The sequence below is a fragment of the Podarcis pityusensis genome (assembly GCF_964106645.2).
Source record: "Podarcis pityusensis genome assembly, chromosome: 12".
Lineage (NCBI taxonomy): Eukaryota > Metazoa > Chordata > Lepidosauria > Squamata > Lacertidae > Podarcis > Podarcis pityusensis.
In genome coordinates, this window is record NC_138037.1 from 3,577,731 (window position 1) to 3,594,875 (window position 17,145).

Consider the following 17,145-nt stretch of genomic DNA (forward strand, 5'->3'; position numbering starts at 1 on the left):
GTCTCTGGGCGCCCCTCTGCAGGCGCTAGAAGGGTCGGGGTCTCCAAGAGGTCTCCAAAGGACTCGGGTCCCCCCCGCCCAGGTTCTGCAAAGTGGGGGAGTGGGAATGCTGGGAATGACTCTTGGAGGTTTCCCCCCTCCTCCAGAAGTGGTACGAGCCGGACTTCCTCTTTCCCGGGGAGGAAAGGAAAATGGAAACTTTCTCTGCGCAAAGGCGAAAGTGTTTTGCAAAGCGCGCAGGGCGCTTTTGGCTCGCAGGGCGTTGCGGGTGTTGGGGGGCGGAATTGAGGGTTTTATTGGGGGTGGAAGAGGAGGAGGTTGCGTGCAAAATGCATGCATAAATATAAATACATAATAAACACACAAGAGGTAGCCGCTTTCATATATATAGCTGACTGTGCCCCCAAATACCCCAGTAATAAGATCATTAAGTTTGCAGATGATACAAGGGTGGTTGGTTTAATCGCGGCTGGAGAGGGGGAGGCGGCCTATAGGAAGGAAGTTGAGCAGTTGGGGGAGTGGTGCAGGAAAAACAACTTACTCCTTAACATAAATAAAACAAAAGAGATTATTGTGGACTTTAGGAAATGTAAATTGAATATTCAGCCACTCATTATTGGGGGGGAAGTGTGTGGAACAGGTCACGGTGTTTTGATTTTTAGGAATGGAGTTGAGAGATGACCTAACCTGGGGAGTAAACAGCAAAGACCTGATGAAGAGAGCACAGCAGAGGTTATATTTTCTGAGAATCCTCCGGAAAAACAATCTCTCAAAGGACCTGTTGATGGCATTTTACCGTTGTACTGTTGAGAGTGTATTAACTTATGGTCTGTGCGTGTGGTTTGGGAGCTGCACGGCCAGGGGAAAAACAATGCTGTCCAGGGTTGTCAAGACTGCGGAGAGAATAACTGGGTGCACTCTTCCCACCTTGGATCAAATCTATGCTGTCAGGTGCCATAAGAAAGCGGCAGGATAGTGCGCACCCCGGAAATGATCTCTTTCAGCTTCTGCCTTCTGGAAGAAGGTCCAGGGTTATAAAGGCCAGGACTAGCCACCTGAGAAACAGTTTCTACGCAAATGCAATTCTGGTTCTAAACGCAGCATAAGGGGTCTCTATAGTATAGTGTATTCTAAAAATGCAGAAGACCCAGTGGATCAGTTCATTCGCTATTCAGTTCATGCATAAGTTCATGCTTTACCAGTTGCACTGGCTCCCGGTGGAGTATCGGGTCAGGTTCAAGACGCTGGTCTTGACCTTTAAAGCCCTTTGGGGCCCTCGTACCTACGGGACTGCCTCTCCTGGTCTGCCCCGCAGAGGACATGAAGGCCCATGAAAAACCCTAGTTTAGAGGTCCCAGGCCCTAAGGAAGTCAGACTATCCCCCACCAGGGCCAGGGCCTTCTCAGTGATGGCTCCGACCTGGTGGAATGCTCTGTCCCATGAGACCAGGGCCCTGCAGGATTTAACTTCTTTCCGCAGGGCCTGTAAGACAGAGCTATTCCACCTGGCTTTCAATTTGAACTTAGCCTGATCTTTTATTTCCCTTCCCTTCCCTCCTCCTCCCCTTTTTATGAAGATTACCCGCTCTGGGATCCCACAGCTAATTCTCCCCTGGTCTCCTCGCTGGCCCAAGTAGGATTAATTTAGCCAGCTAGCCCTGGTGATCATCTAATGTTTATTGGATGGATTTCCCCCCAAATTGATTTTTGAATTCTGAATTTATTGTTATTCTCATTTTATACTGTATTTTATGCTGTTTTTTGTTGTATCAGTTAAGTGTTTTAAATTTGTTGTTAGCCGCCCTTAGCCCAGTTTTCTGAACCAGGAAGGGCGGGGTATAAATAAAAAATTATTATTATATTATTATTGTGTGGCACCTGGGGAAATTAGTAAATTTCTGGGTTGGGTCCTGATTTTATTTCCTTAATTGGCTCACTAACCAACCTGCCTGCACTACAACAGGAGTTGCTTAGTAACAGAGAAGCGTTGCTTTATTGCGTTACATAGTTTATGATACAGTTAGCAACAAGGCGACAATAAAACAATATTAAAAGCGGCTGTACGCCTTTTTCTCCTGGAGAGCTGTGTGTACCAAACCCACAACCTTCAAAACGACAAATTATATTTGACAGGTTTAAGCTAAGCAAACCACCCCTCTGCTTTGCAAACGGGTTGGACTCTCTTTCGTAAAAGGATGGAGTGTTTTGTCGTTCAGAAACAGCAGGTAATCCTGTACCTGTTTACTCAGAAGTAAGCCCCTCTATGCTCCAGTGGGTTGGAGGAGGATGTTGTGTAGGAATGGGCAGTTTGTGGCCCTGCAGGTATTAGAATCATAGAATTGTAGAGATGGAAGGCACCCTGTTATGTACTGAGTTGAATAGGATCCAAAATGCAGCAGTCTGATTGGTCCTAGAACAATAGGATTCAGAATGCAGCAGTCTGATTGGTCCCAGGATGATAGGATCCAGAATGCAGCAGTCTGACTGGTCCCAGAACAATAGGATCCAGAATGCAGCAGTCTGATTGATCCCAGGACAATAGGATCCAATATGCAACAGTCTGATTGGTCCGCAGGAGCCACAAAATCCAACTCCAGGTGGAAGTGAATCCGCAACCTGATTGGCCGACAGGAGAATCCCGGAATTAGCCAATCCCGTGGGACCCATTGTGTAAATAATGTTTATATAGCAGACATTTCGGGGGAACTGGCATTCCTCACTACTAAGAGCTGAATAAAGAGCATGAAATCCACTCTCGACTCCGAGTATATTTCACACCCTGAAGGTCATTTAGTCCCAACCCCCTTCAATCTTCTTTTTCTTCGGTGATCCCTCGTAGCCGACTAAAATTGTCTTTAATAAACACGGTTTTAACAATGAGTTTGTAAGTGACTGTGGAGGCCCATTCTGGATCCACACGTCCTTACACAGTGGGGACAAAATGATTTTCAGACTTCTCGGGGGACGGTGGACATGATTTTCACCGCTCAACAGCTTCAAGAAAAATGCAGAGAGCAAAACCAACTCCTGTACAGTGGTAGCTCGGGTTACATACGCTTCAGGTTACAGACTCCGCTAACCCAGAAATAGTGCTTCAGGTTAAGAACTTTGCTTCAGGATGAGAACAGAAATTGTGCTCCAGCGGCACGGCAGCAGCGGGAGGCCCCATTAGCTAAAGTGATGCTTCAGGTTAAGAACAGTTTCAGGTTAAGTACGGACCTCCGGAACGAATTAAGTTCTTAACCCGAGGTACCACTGTATATGGCATTTATTGACCTGTCTAAGGCTTTTGACACTGTAAATCAGGGGTCAGCAAACTTACTGCACCTCAGGCCGGTGTCTCCAGCGGCAATCGCGCGGCGGGCTGGAGGGCGGGGGAGCGCGTGCCTATTATTATTATTATTATTATTATTATTATTATTATTATTACAACCATCCAACAGTTTGACTTCACCTCCAAAGGCACACTCTTCCACTGTCTCCCGAGACAGACGGATGCCAACCATATATGTATTAGGGGTAGGCGATTGCATTCATATCCTCCAGCAGTTCCTGGGAACAGGGTGAGGCCTCGCACCTTACCCTTCATCCTGCCAGCCCCTTGAGGGTCTTCCCATCCCTTTTTCTCAGATAAAGCTCCCATTACACACTCCCTTCACTGCAGATGGTGACAGCAGTCACAAAATTAAAAGACACCTGCTTCTTGGGAGAAAAGCAATGACAAACCTAGACAGCATTTTAAAAAGCAGAGACATCACCTTGCCAACAAAGGTCCGTATAGTTAAAGCTCTGGTTTTCCCAGTAGTGATGTATGGAAGTGAGAGCTGGACCATAAAGAAGGCTGATCGCCAAAGAATCGATGCTTTTGAATGATGGTGCTGGAGGAGACTCTTGAGAGTCCCATGGACTGCAAGAAGATCAAACCTCTCCATTCTTAAGGAAATCAGCCCTGAGTGCTCACCGGAAGGACAGATCCTGAAGCTGAGGCTCCAAGACTTTGGCCACCTCATGAGAAGAGAAGACTCCTTGGAAAAGACCCTGATGTTGGGAAAGATGGAGGGTACAAGGAGAAGGGGATGACAGAGGACAAGATGGTTGGACAGTGTTCTCGAAGCTACCAGCATGAGTTTGACCAAACTGCGAGAGGCAGTGGAAGACAGGAGTGCCTGGCGTGCTCTGGTCCAGGGGGTCACGCAGAGTCGGACACGACTAAACGACTAAACAACAACAACACACACTCCCTGCCAAACCCATTTCCTGGGAACTGCGATTTCCCAGGAACTTCAGCTTTTCCGTATCTGGCTCATCATCTCCCAACCTGCCTCCACCAGCCAAGGTCCTGATCCTGCATCCATGCAGGAGGGAAACTCAGGAGAGCAGAGGAGTCCCAGCGAATCCTTCACACTGCCATTTAGGATGTGAAAAGAAACATGCAGTCACTTACTGTGTTATCCTTTGGTGGGAACTGCATACCTGTGCCTCTGGATAGGGAAGGAGTTTCAACTGCTCACACCTATAGAAATAATTTGGGGGGGATTTATACTGCAATAGCTGGACTTTAAATATTTAAGAGCATTCCTACGTCTCCCCTAAGTATAATTTATTTCTGTTTTAAAAATAGCATCTCACCTGTGCACTGTGTCAGCCTGCTTCCTAGTGACTGAATGGACTGGGCTATATACCATAAATAATCACCTTGGTGAAATAAAAACCAAGCTGTAGAGTCAATTGTAAACATTTGTTTTTCCCCAGGTAAGACCAGAAAGCTTCTAATGTTATATATTAGTCATACTTCCCCCCCTCCCTTTGGAACTGGGTGCAAGAAATCACACTTGAGTTTTCATATTATAATCACAGCTTGTCCATTTCACCAGTAAGTTGGCTCTGGCTGGCTTCAGGAGCTGCTCGCTGCCGTGGCGCCCGCCATTTTGCCTCACCGGAAGTCCCCATATGACGTGTCTTGTGCCGTTGAAGCAATCACGCAACATTCACTCCCTACTAATAAATCTACAACACTTAAAATATAAATCTGGGGACATTTTTTGAAATCCGGGGACGGATTTTGTCAGGGGACGGATTTGTAAATCTGGGGACTGTCCCCGGGAAACGGGGACGTCTGGTAACCATAAACAAGACGGGGGGGTCTTAACCTCACTGATGGGGTCCAAAGGAAAGCAGATGTTTGGCACCAGCTTGGCTGCTGGAGTTGCCAGAAAAAGGAAACCACTCTAGGTTAGTGTAGGGTTTATTCCCTAACCTTTTCTTCTCCCAATTATGTCCCGCAAGGCTGTGTGGGTTCAGGATCAGAGTTTTCCTTCTCCTAGGTGGGCTCCTTTTCCTCTCACTTCTCCTTCTCTGAAGTAGCGTCTCCACCCCAATCGTTCTGCCCGGACACTGAGGTCCAGCTCCGAGGGCCTTCTGGCGGTTCCCTCACTGCAAGAAGCCAAGTTACAGGGAACCAGGCAGAGGGTCTTCTTGGTAGTGGCACCCGCCCTGTGGAACGCCCTCCCATCAGATGTCAAAGAGAACAACAACTACCAGACTTTTAGAATACATTTGAAGGCAGTCCTGTTTAGGGAAGCTTTTAATGTTTAATAGGTTATTGTAAAAATAAAAAAAATCCTTCCAGTAGCACCTTTAAGACCAACTAAGTTAGTTCTTGGTATGAGCTTTCGTGTGCAAGCACACTTCTTCAGATACACTGAAACAGAAGTTGCCAGATCCTTCTATATAGTGAGAAGGTGGGGAGGGGTATTACTCAGAAGGGTGGTGGGAATGGGTGATTGGCAGATAGCTGAGATGAGCCTGCTGACGACTCTTAACGACTGTAATAGGTCTTACAGGAAAAGGCAAGGGGTGAGAAGGTGAGAAATGGCTTAGTCATGTATAATGGGATAAGAATCCAATGTCTTTGTTCAAACCAGGTCTCTCCATGGTTTTAAGTTTGGTAATGAGTTGCAATTCAGCAGCTTCTCTTTCCAGTCTATTTCTGAAATTCCTTTGTAGTAAAACAGCTACTTTGAGATCTTGTATAGAATGTCCTGGGAGATTGAAGTGTTCTCCTACTGGTTTCTCTGTTTTGTGATTCTTGATGTCAGATTTATGTCCATTTATTCTTTGATAATTGTTATTGTATTTAGTGTTTTGTTGGAAGCCGCCCAAAGTAGCTGGGGAAACCCAGCCAGATGGGCGGGGTATAAATAGTAAATTATTATTATTATTATTATTATTATTATTATTATTATTATCTCTGCAGCATGTGCTGAAACTGCTTTCTGGACCATTGGTCTCATCCGCTCGATCCTAAATGGTGGATATGAGCAGCATATCAACTTTTATAATATATAACTACGTATATGCATGATCAGAGCAGTAACGCTTCTGAACAACAGTGTCTGGAAACTGCAGGGAGGAGGGCTCTTGAGCTCAGGTCTGTGCTTCACACGGGTACCAGCTTAGCCATGATGAGGGCTGATCCACCATGTTCCTGTCCGTTTGCATTCCTTGGTGCAGAAAGTAAAGGTAAAGGACCCCTGGATGGTTAAGTCCAGGCAAAGGCGACTCTGGGGTTGTGGCGCTCATCTCGCTTTCAGGCCGAGGGAGCCGGCGTTTGTTCACAGACAGCTTTCCGGGTCATCTGGCCAGCAAGACTAAATCACTTCTGGCGCAACAGAACACCATGACGGAAACCAGAGCACCCTGAAACGCCCTTTACCTTCCCGCCGGAGCGGTACCAATTTATCTACTTGCACTGGTGTGATTTCAAACTGCTAGGTTGGCAGGAGCTGGGACCGAGCAACGGGAGCTCACTCCATCGCAGGGATTTGAACCGCCGACCTTCTGATCAGCAAGCCGAAGAGGCTTGATCTGATGTGTAGAGATCTTTTCTATTCTGCTTAACTCAAGAGGGTTATGGAAGCTTTCTGTGTGAAAAAAACAAGCAGATGATTCATGATGTTTGTGTTATTCCTTCAGAGAGTACAGCTGGCGTGAACTGGTTCTGTTATCTCTTCTGTCAAGGTCATGATGTCTATAATAATAAAGACAGAAGGAGACTGGGTTTCACTATTTTCTATCTCTCTTTCTTTCTGGTGTGATGTTCTGTACATAGTATGCTTAGCGTTAAGGTTTTAGACTTATAATAAGTTATTTTAAGTTTAAGTTAAGTCTGCTGCAACTGGATTTTTTACGGACAGGGCCAATCCTGAATGTATTGGATTTGTGACCACTCTGCTCATTTGCCTTCAGTAGCAGTAAAGCTCTGCTGGATCAAATATTCATTGCCTCTGGTCTACTTTTTGGGAATCCTGCAAAATGTTTAAGTTTTTACTCTGCTAACTATATGTTGGAATCTGCTCTGGATCAAGATTGAGTAGAATTCCACGACAGGCACAGAAGCTCACACCCTCCCTCTCTATATCTGCCCGCAAGCCTGCTATTAAACAACACATTTTTGTGATTTATTTTCAGGCAAAAGCTTCTTGTTAGCAACCCTTTTGGGTGGGTGGATGGCTTCATAGGATTTCCACCTTCATCCGCTCTACTCAAGAGTTCATCTGGAGTGTAGCGTTCGGTTCTGGGGAATGCACTTTGAGATACGAAGGAGTTCAGAAAAGGGAGATAGCCGGCGATACTGAGCCCAAGATACTGAGCCCTGCTGCAACTGGATTTCTTATGGACAGGGCCAGTCCTGAATATATTGGATTTGTGACCATTATGCTCATTTGCCTTCAGTAGCAGTAAAGCTCTGCTGGATGAAATAGTACTGCCTCTGGTCTGTTTTTTTTGGAATCCTGCAACATGTTTAAGTTTTTACTCTGCTAACTATACGTGACAGCAGTCACGAAATTAACATGACAGCATCTTAAAAAGCAGAGACATCACCTTGCCAAAAAAGGTACGTATAGTTCAAGCTATGGTTTTCCCAGTAGTGATGTATTGAAGTGAGAGCTGGACCATAAAGAAGGCTGATCGCCAAAGAATTGATGCTTTTGAATTCTGGTGCTGGAGGAGATTCTTGAGAGTCCCATGGACTGCAAGAAGATCAAACCTCTCCATTCTTAAGGAAATCAGCCCTGAGTGCTCACCGGAAGGACAGATCCTGAAGCTGAGGCTCCAAGACTTTGGCCACCTCGGAGAAGAGAAGACTCCCTGGAAAAGACCCTGATGTTGGGAAAGATGGAGGGCACAAGGAGAAGGGGACAACAGAGAATGAGATGGTTGGACAGTGTTCTCGAAGCTACCAACATGAGTTTAACCAAACTGCGGGAGGCAGTGGAAGACAGGAGTGCCTGGCGTGCTCTGGTCCAGGGGGTCATGAAGAGTCGGACACGACTAAACAACAACAACAACAACAACAACAACAACAACAACAACAACAACAACTATACATTGCGTTCTGCTCTGATGAATATTGAGTAGAATTCCATGGCAGTTCCATGTTCCTGGTGCCATTCCTGCTCACTCTATATTATCTGGAAGAAGGCAAACCATCCACGCCACCTCCCTAGTTGAGAGCACTTTTACGAAAACAGTGAACTTTAATTTTAGGCATGTGGACCGTCTGTTTGTCCACTAGATGGCAATAGGAGGTTGTTTTCTGTAAGCCTTCCTCTAGCAGCAGTTCTCAACCTGTAGCTCCCCAGATGTTGTTGGACTACAACTCCCATCATCCCTGAGCTCTGGCCTTGCTAGCTAGGGGTGATGGGAGTTGTAGTCTAACAACATCTGGGGACCACAGGTTGAGAAAGGCTGCTCTATAGCTAGGTATGAGGAATATACTGTACTAAGAAACAATGCCAGATTTACGTAGAAGCTCAACAAGCTTAGGGCCCCACTCTCTTGGGAGCCCCCCAAAAAATAAAGGGAAAAAGCCCCCTGGATGTACATTTCCAAAATATAAGATAAAAAACAAATAAAATAAAGCCTACATACAGCAACAGTGTTTTGTTATGTGCAAATGGCTTTAGATACCTATGAGGTCCATAAATTAGCATATAGCATATATTCAACACAAAAAACAGTGACAATTTGATGTTGACAAAAGACAGCTGGACATATAAAGGGCCCCATTACCTTCAGTAACTTAGGGCCTCATCAAACCTAAATCCAGCCTTGCTAAGAAATATATTTGTGGTTTTTTTCTTATGGTGAATAAACAGTGCAGCAATTCAATGAATAAGTGAAACAGCATTTAATGTGCACTTAATTCTGGTGCTGGAGGAGACTCTTGAGAGTCCCATGGACTGCAAGAAGATCAAACCTATCCATCCTTAAGGAAATCAGCCCTGAGTGCTCACTGGAAGGACAGATCCTGAAGCTGAGGCTCCAAGACTTTGGCCACCTCATGAGAAGAGAAGACTCCCTGGAAAAGATCCTGGTGTTGGGAAAGATGGAGGGCACAAGGAGAAGGGGACGACGGAGGACGAGATGGTGGGACAGTGTTCTCGAAGCTACCAGCATGAGTTTGACCAAACTACGGGAGGCAGTGGAAGACAGGAGTGCCTGGTGTGCTCTTGTCCAGGGGGTCACAAAGAGGAAGACATGACTAAACGACTAAACAACAATCTATGGCTATTTCCCCCTTATCTATGGCTCTATCACCTTTCTGTTTCCAGCAAAACCGGACTTTGAGAAGTGTTGCATATAGCACTGGGGGGTGGTAGATACATTTAAAGGCTGTTCTCATTTGTTAAATCTGCATAGATTTGCGCATAAAAAAAGATAGGGCCAAAGAAGAAAAACATAGGTTGGTGGTGAGATAAGATTTATTCAGAGCAGACCCGCTGAAATCAATGAGCGTGGCTAAGTTGGGGGCCATCAAACTCAATGGGTCTACTCCAGAGTAACGCTTAGCTGAATACCGCCCAGGCATGCTTTCGACTTGGATCCAAAGATGCTATTGTGCAAATGGAAAGTATACTGACCGCTGCAAAGTGTTGTCTCCCAAACATTTCCACTAACCACTCGACACAAGAACTTCCCACGCTGGAGGAATGGCAGATGAAATTGATGGACTATATGGAATTGGCGGAAATGACTGGCAGAATCCGTGACCAGGGAGAAGAGTCGGTGGAGGAAGATTGGAAGAAATACAAAGATTATCTACAGAAACACTGCAAAATTAAAGAATGTTAGAGTGATGTTGGATTGAAAATAAGTGGTTTCTAGCTGTACAGGATAAAGTTATAGATAGATTAAGATTAAAGATTAGGATTAAAGAAGTTTAAGGAAATGGAAATTTGGTACTTAAGAGGTAAAATTTTAATGCTATATTACAGTAAGATTAAAGATTAGGATTAAAGAAGTTTAAGGAAATGGAAATTTGGTACTTAAGAGGTAAAATTTTGATGTTATATTACATTAAGATTAAAGATTTGGATTAAAAAAGTGGAAAAGAAAATGCTGGACAAACAATTTGGACTGGAATACAAAAGAGGGAGGTATGAGGAAGTCCAGAAAATAAGTAAATTCAAAAACGGAAATGAAAAGTGATATTGTTTTTAATTGCTCTGTTTCTTTTTTTTTTTTGCTTTTTTTGTGTCTTTCTTCTTTTTTTGGATTATGTATTGTGTATTTGTGTATTTCTTTTCTATGTTTTTCTGTCTAACTTTTTATTGAAACCTTAATAAAAATCATTAAAAAAAAAAAAACATTTCCACTAACCACTCTCCCCTGCTGAAGGCTTCACACAGAATCATAGATTTGTAGAATTTGAAGGGACCTGTAAGCTTACATACCTCCAAGGAAGAAGGGTCCACAACCTTTCTTACTTTCTTTTTTTCCCTTTCTTTTTATTTTATTAATTTCAATGTGAAATTACAGCAAAAATTACAAACATTGAATCCAAAATAATACTATACAAACAATAAAGAAAAACAGAACACACACAAAAAAGAAAAAGCACACATCTACAAATAAAACCATATCTTCATTCTAATCTAGTCATTACATACATATACACATACTGACTTCCTTCCTTTGTTCCACCAAGTCGGGGCCAGTACTGAAAAGGCCCTGGCCCTAGTTGAGACCAGTCTAACCACCTTGCGACTTGGGACCTCCAAAATGTATATGATGTACGATGAAGTACATGATGAGTCCATTGTGCACTGGCAGAAGGAGTTTATGTTGTTGTTTTTAAGCCAGCACCACGGCAGGAAAAGAAATAATCAGGATAGCTCTCAATTCCCACACAAATTGCTCTCTCCGCAATTACTGCTAATGAGAGTCTTCCCCAGGCCCTCCGGATAAGATAGTGGGCCCAGAGCGCCTGCCAAACCGCAGGTGATGCAAGAGGTGGCAGGAGATTCTCTGCACCAGCAAATAGCTAATAAAATGTTGGTGGCTTAGGTCAGGGAAACAGTGGGAAGGAAGGAGCCATAGCTGTCAAGCGTCCCTTATTTGGCGGGACAATCCCTTATCCCAGCGCCATGTCCCACTGCTGTCCCAATTGATGATGTCCCTTAAATAAGCTTCTGAAGGTAATGGGGCCCTTTCTATGTCCAGCTGTCCTTTGTCAACAACAATTTGTTGCTGTTTTTTTGTGTTGAATATATGCTATATGGTAATTTATGGACCTAATAGGTATCTAAAGCCATTTGCACGCAACAAAATATGTATTTTATCAAAGTAATTGTTGATCCCTTATTTTGGCTGCTGATCCCTTATTTTTGAGGCTGCTGGTCCCTTATTTTCAAATCTGTAAGTTGACAGCTGTGGAAGGAGCAGGTGCCATACAGTGAGTTATGAACGCTAAGAAGAGCCAGCCGAATTAGGGGAGAGAGGCTGTGAGGGGAGAGACTCCATCAGGCAAGGCCTCCTTCCACCTGCCTTGCTCTACCCTCTGCTTCTCAATGTGTCCTGTATTGTTTTATGTACTGTGGCTTGCCGTTGTTTTATTGATTATAGTTTAGATATTATTGTAACTGCTGAGCGGATTTCTGTTTAACTTTTATATGTTGATATTATTATTTTATACTATTCTAATTGATTGTTGAATGTTACTTTATTGATGTAGGCTGCCTATTTTAAAGTTATGTTTTATTATCACATTTTTGTATTGCATTAGATTGTTATAAGATGTACATTTTTTGTTTCTTCAGCTTGTAAACCGCCTTGAGTAGTGTAAGATAGAAAGGCTGTATACAAATTAAAAATGATGATGATGATGATGATTAGGCCAATGGCCCATTTAGTCCAGCATCCTTTTCTACTGGCCATGGTGGGGGGCAAGACAACAACAACAACAAACAAACAAATTTATTACTTATACCCCGCCCATCTGGCCGGGCCTCCCCAGCCACTCTAGATGGCTTCCAACAGGATATTAAAAACACACTAAGACATCAAACATTAAAAGCTTCCCTAAACAGGGCTGCCTTCAGAAGTCTTCTAAAAGTCAGATAGTTGTTTATCTCCTCGACATCTGATGGGAGGGCCTTCCACAGGGTGGATGCCACCACCGAGAAAGCCCTCTACCTGGTTCCTTGTAACCTCACTTCTCGTAGTGAGGGAACCGCCAGAAGGCCCTCAGTGGACCTCAGTGTCCGGGTAGAAAGATGGGGGTGGAGAAGCTCCTTCAGGTATACTAGACCGAGGCAGTTTAGGGCTTTAAAGGTGTTTGAACACTTTGAATTGTGCTTGGAAATGTACTGGGAGCCAATGTAGGTCTTTCAGGACTGGTGTTATATGGTCTTGGTGGCCACTCCCAGTCACCAGTCTAGCTGCCGCATTCTGGATTAATTGGGGCTTATCAACCTGGGAAGGTAGCCCACCTAGGTTAAGGAGTAAGGTAAAGGTAAAGGGACCCCTGACCATTAGGTCCAGTCGTGACCGACTCTGGGGTTGCGGCGCTCATCTCGCTTTATTGGCCGAGGGAGCCGGCGTACAGCTTCCGGGACATGTGGCCAGCAGGACTAAGCCGCTTCTGGCGAACCAGAGCAGCACATGGAAACGCCGTTTAGCTTCCCGCCAGAGCAGTACCTATTTATCTACTTGCACTTTAGTCATGCTGGCCACATGACCCGGAAGCTGTACGCCGGCTCCCTCGGCCAATAAAGCGAGATGAGCGCCGCAACCCCAGAGTCGTCCGCGACTGGACCTAACGGTCAGGGGTCCCTTTAACCTACAGTGGGCCTGTATTTACTGCTGCCCCCCTGACATCTTGGGTGTGCATATGCCCCCATTAGGGATACCACGTGGTATCTTTGAATGTTATTTGGCTCTGAGATCATCTATTCAGATCCACTCTTCAACTGGAGGGGAAAAGCAAACAAAGAAAGCAGCTTCTTCCATTGACAGTTCAGCAAAAAGGCACCTCCCGTTTCTGATCTTCGCGAACAGGCAAGAGCATGTTAAGCTTCCACGGGGTTTCTTGTGAAATCCAATATGCTGAGATCAGCCCGTCCTTCGCAACCTGGATCTGGTTACTTCAGACAATCCCTCCCTCCCGATATCTCATTATTAGTCAGCTCAGACAACAGCCAGCCAGCCTCCTCTTGCGACACCTGGGCCGCCGGCCAGCGTTATAAAGGTATGAGAGTTTTGTGGTTAAGAGATTTGTGCTCATAGAGATGGGAGACAAAGAGGCATACCAACAAACGAACGTGTTTGCATTAGGGGATGTCCTGAAGTAGAGGACCTTATGCATTATATCTTGCGCTGCCCCTTATATAACAAAGCAAGAGAACGATTTTTAGCACCTGTAAGGACAAGGTCCCCTGGCCAGAACCCCTCTGACATGATTTTATATCTCCTCGCAGACATAGATAAGTATGTGACCTGGCGTGTAGCACTCTTTGCAACTGCCGCTAGGAAAATTATATAGCCAAGATAGCCACCAAATGTAAAGGAGATGAATTTATTTGACCCTATCTACATCAAGCTATATTCTGTCTTTATCACCAAACTCCGGATATAATTGCACGTTGTATTAATTAACATTATTTTTTAATATATTAGTGACCATGTGGTGATTTTAGCCTATACAGTGGTACCTCGGGTTACAGATGCTTCAGGTTACAGACTCCACTAACTCAGAAAAGTACCTCGGGTTAAGAACTTAGCTTCAGGATGAGAACAGAAATCGTGCTCCAGTGGCACAGCGGCAGCGGGAGGCCCCATTAGCTAAAGTGGTGCTTCAGGTTAAGAACAGTTTCAGGTTAAGAACGGACCTCCCGAACGAATAAAGTTATTAACCCAAGGTACCACTGTAAATTCTATTGTTTAATGTCTTAACCTGTATATTAAGGTACTTTTATAGCTCTGTTAGAGTAGGTAATGTCTTGATAATATAACTGTTTTAAGTTTTTTTGTATTAATCCAGCAGATTTCCTTTTAATTGTGAATGATTCTGTGTACATTGCAGCAGCCTTTGGCTATGTGCAATAAAATTGACTGACTGACTGACAGCCCAAGCACAAGAGCCCTCTGCCCTTCTGCAGTTAAACTGGGATTCAGGATACTGTCTGTGTCCTTTGGAGACAGAGCAAAGCCATCCTGGCTAGCAGGCATCAGTTGCCATCTCCATTAATTTTTCTAACTCTCTTCTAAAGCCATCCAAGTGGATTTCCATCGCTGCCTCCTGGGCGCAGTGAATTCCATAGCTTCTCTGTCCTGTGTGTTCATTTTATCTGCCCTGAGTGCTGCAGTTTCATTAAAATTATAAGTCACCTGGTGTCAGGTGATTGATAGGTGGACAGCCCTGCCCTGTCAAATCTGGGGAGATGAAGATCTGGCCTATTGTCCAGAAAGAAATGCCTCAATCTTGTTTGCAGCCCTAGACATCATCACCATCATAATTTATTACTTATACCCCGCCCATCAGGCGGGGTTTCCTCAGGCACTCTGGGCGGCTTCCAACAGGATATTAAAAACACAGTAAGACATCAAACATTAAAAATGTCCCAGAACAGGGCTGCCTTCAGATGTCTTCTAAAAGTCAGACAGTTGTTTATTTCCTTGACATCTGATGGGAGGGCGTTCCACAGGGCGGGCGCCACCACTGAGAAGGCCCTCTGCCTGGTTCCCTGTAACCTCGCTTCTTGCAGTGAGGGAACCACCAGAAGGCCCTTGGAGCTGGACCTCAGTGTCTGGGCAAAATGATGGAGGTGGAGACGCTCCTTCAGGTATACTGGACCAAGGCCATTTAGGGCTTTTAAGATCAGCACCAACACTTTGAATTGTGCTCGGAAACGTACTAGGCTCTCACTTGTGGGGTGCCTCAGGGTTCCGTCCTCTCCCCCATGCTTTTTAATATCTATATGAAGCCGCTGGGAGAGATCATCAGGGGGCTTGGGCTGGGTGTTCATCAGTATGCAGATGACACCCAGCTCTACCTCTCTTTTAAATCAGAACCAGTGAATGCGGTGAAGGTCCTGTGTGAGTGCCTGGAGGCAGTTGGAGGATGGATGGCGGCTCACAGATTGAGGTTGAATCCTGACAAGACAGAAGTACTGTTTTTGGGGGACAGGGGGCGGGCTGGTGTGGAGGATTCCCTGGTCCTGAATGGGGTAACTGTGCCCCAGAAGGACCAGGTGCGCAGCCTGGGAGTCATTTTGGACTCACAGCTGTTCATAAAGGCGCAGGTTAATTCTGTGTCCAGGGCGGCTGTTTACCAGCTCCATCTGGTATGCAGGATGAGACCCTCCCTGCCCACAGACTGTCTTGCAGGTGACCCTTTGAAGGTGACCCGGAAACTGCAATTAATCCAGACTGGTGACTGGAAGTGGCTGCCGAGACCATATAACACTGGTCCTGAGAGATCTTCATTGGCTCCCAGTACATTTCCGAGCACAATTCAAAGTGTTGGTGCTGACCTTTAAAGCCCTAAACAGCCTCAAAGGCCCAGTAGACCTGAAGGAGCACCTCCACCTCCGTCGTTCTGCCCGGACACTGAGGTCCAGTGCCGAGGGCCTTCTGGTGGTTCCCTCACTGCGAGAAGTGATGTTACAGGGAACCACGCAGAGGGCCTTCTCGGTGGTGGCGCCCGCCCTGTGGAACGCCCTCCCTTCAGATGTCAAGGAAATAAGCAGCTATCTTATCTTTAAAAGACATCTGAAGGCAGCCCTATTTAGGAAAGTTTTTAATATTTAATGCTGTATTGTTTTTAACACTTGATTGGGAGCTGCCCAGAGTGGCTGGGGAAACTCAGCCAGATGGGTGGGGTATAAATAATAAATTATTATTATTATTATTATTATTATTAGCCAATGTAGGTCTTTCAGGATCGGTCTTATGTTGTCTCGGCGGCCGCACCCAGTCACCAGGGACTCCGATGTTGAGGGCAAGGTAGGGTTGTTCTGTTCCTTCGAAGGCCATTTACGATAACCTTTATTGTCATTGTCCCATACAGAACAACAAAATTGAAAAAATCTACATCAGACATTCAAAAACCCACAAGCCTGCTATCCCAGCCTAGTTAGCCCCCTAAAAACTCTGATACCCCATAATTAAATACAATATACTCCCACATAGACCACTTTATGCTGCATTTAAAACCAAATTGCATTTGGGTAGAAACTGTTTCTCAGACGGCTGGTCCTAGTCTTTATGACCCTGGACCTTCTTCCAGAAGGCAGAAGCTGAAAGAGATCATTTCCGGGGTGCGCACTATCCTGCGCTATCTCTGCAGCTTTCTTATGGCACCTGGAAGCATAGATTTGATCCAAGGTGGGAAGAGTGCACCAAATTATTCTCTCCGCAGTCTTTACAACCCTGGACAGCATTGTTTTCCCCCTGGCCGTGCGACTCCCAAAACACACAGACCATAAGTTAATACACTCTCAACAGTACAATGGTAAAATGTCTACGTTTTTATATGCAGATTCAGACACGGGGAAGTGGCTCTCTTAAGAGTATATAGCAGCACGTCGTTTCCCACCAGAAATTTAATCCAAGCAAGTTATTAATGAGAATTATCCATCAGCAACACACCCAGTTTTCTTGGAACACCCTAATAGCACCATGCAATCAAAGGCAGGCGTGCTGCTTTTATAATCTCCCTTCTTGAGCTTGTCAAAGGTGATGAGTTATGACACAGAGGAGCCCTGGAGCATAACTTCCCAATGCAATAAAATAATTAAAAAATTGTCCAGTAGCACCTTAGAGACCAACTGAGTTTGTTCTGGGTATAAGCTTTCGTGCG

At 45.0% G+C, this 17,145-nt stretch overlaps 1 protein-coding gene and 1 long non-coding RNA gene across 2 annotated transcripts in view; one reads left to right on the forward strand and one right to left on the reverse strand.

Moving 5' to 3' along the window:
* LOC308459232 overlaps positions 1–17,145 on the forward strand; it is a 216,915-nt gene that overhangs the window by 168,283 nt on the left and 31,487 nt on the right. The gene's annotated exons all lie outside the window — the stretch shown is intronic.
* The window catches only part of BCDIN3D (BCDIN3 domain containing RNA methyltransferase), a 108,714-nt gene that overhangs the window by 42,542 nt on the left and 49,027 nt on the right, over positions 1–17,145 (reverse strand). The gene's annotated exons all lie outside the window — the stretch shown is intronic.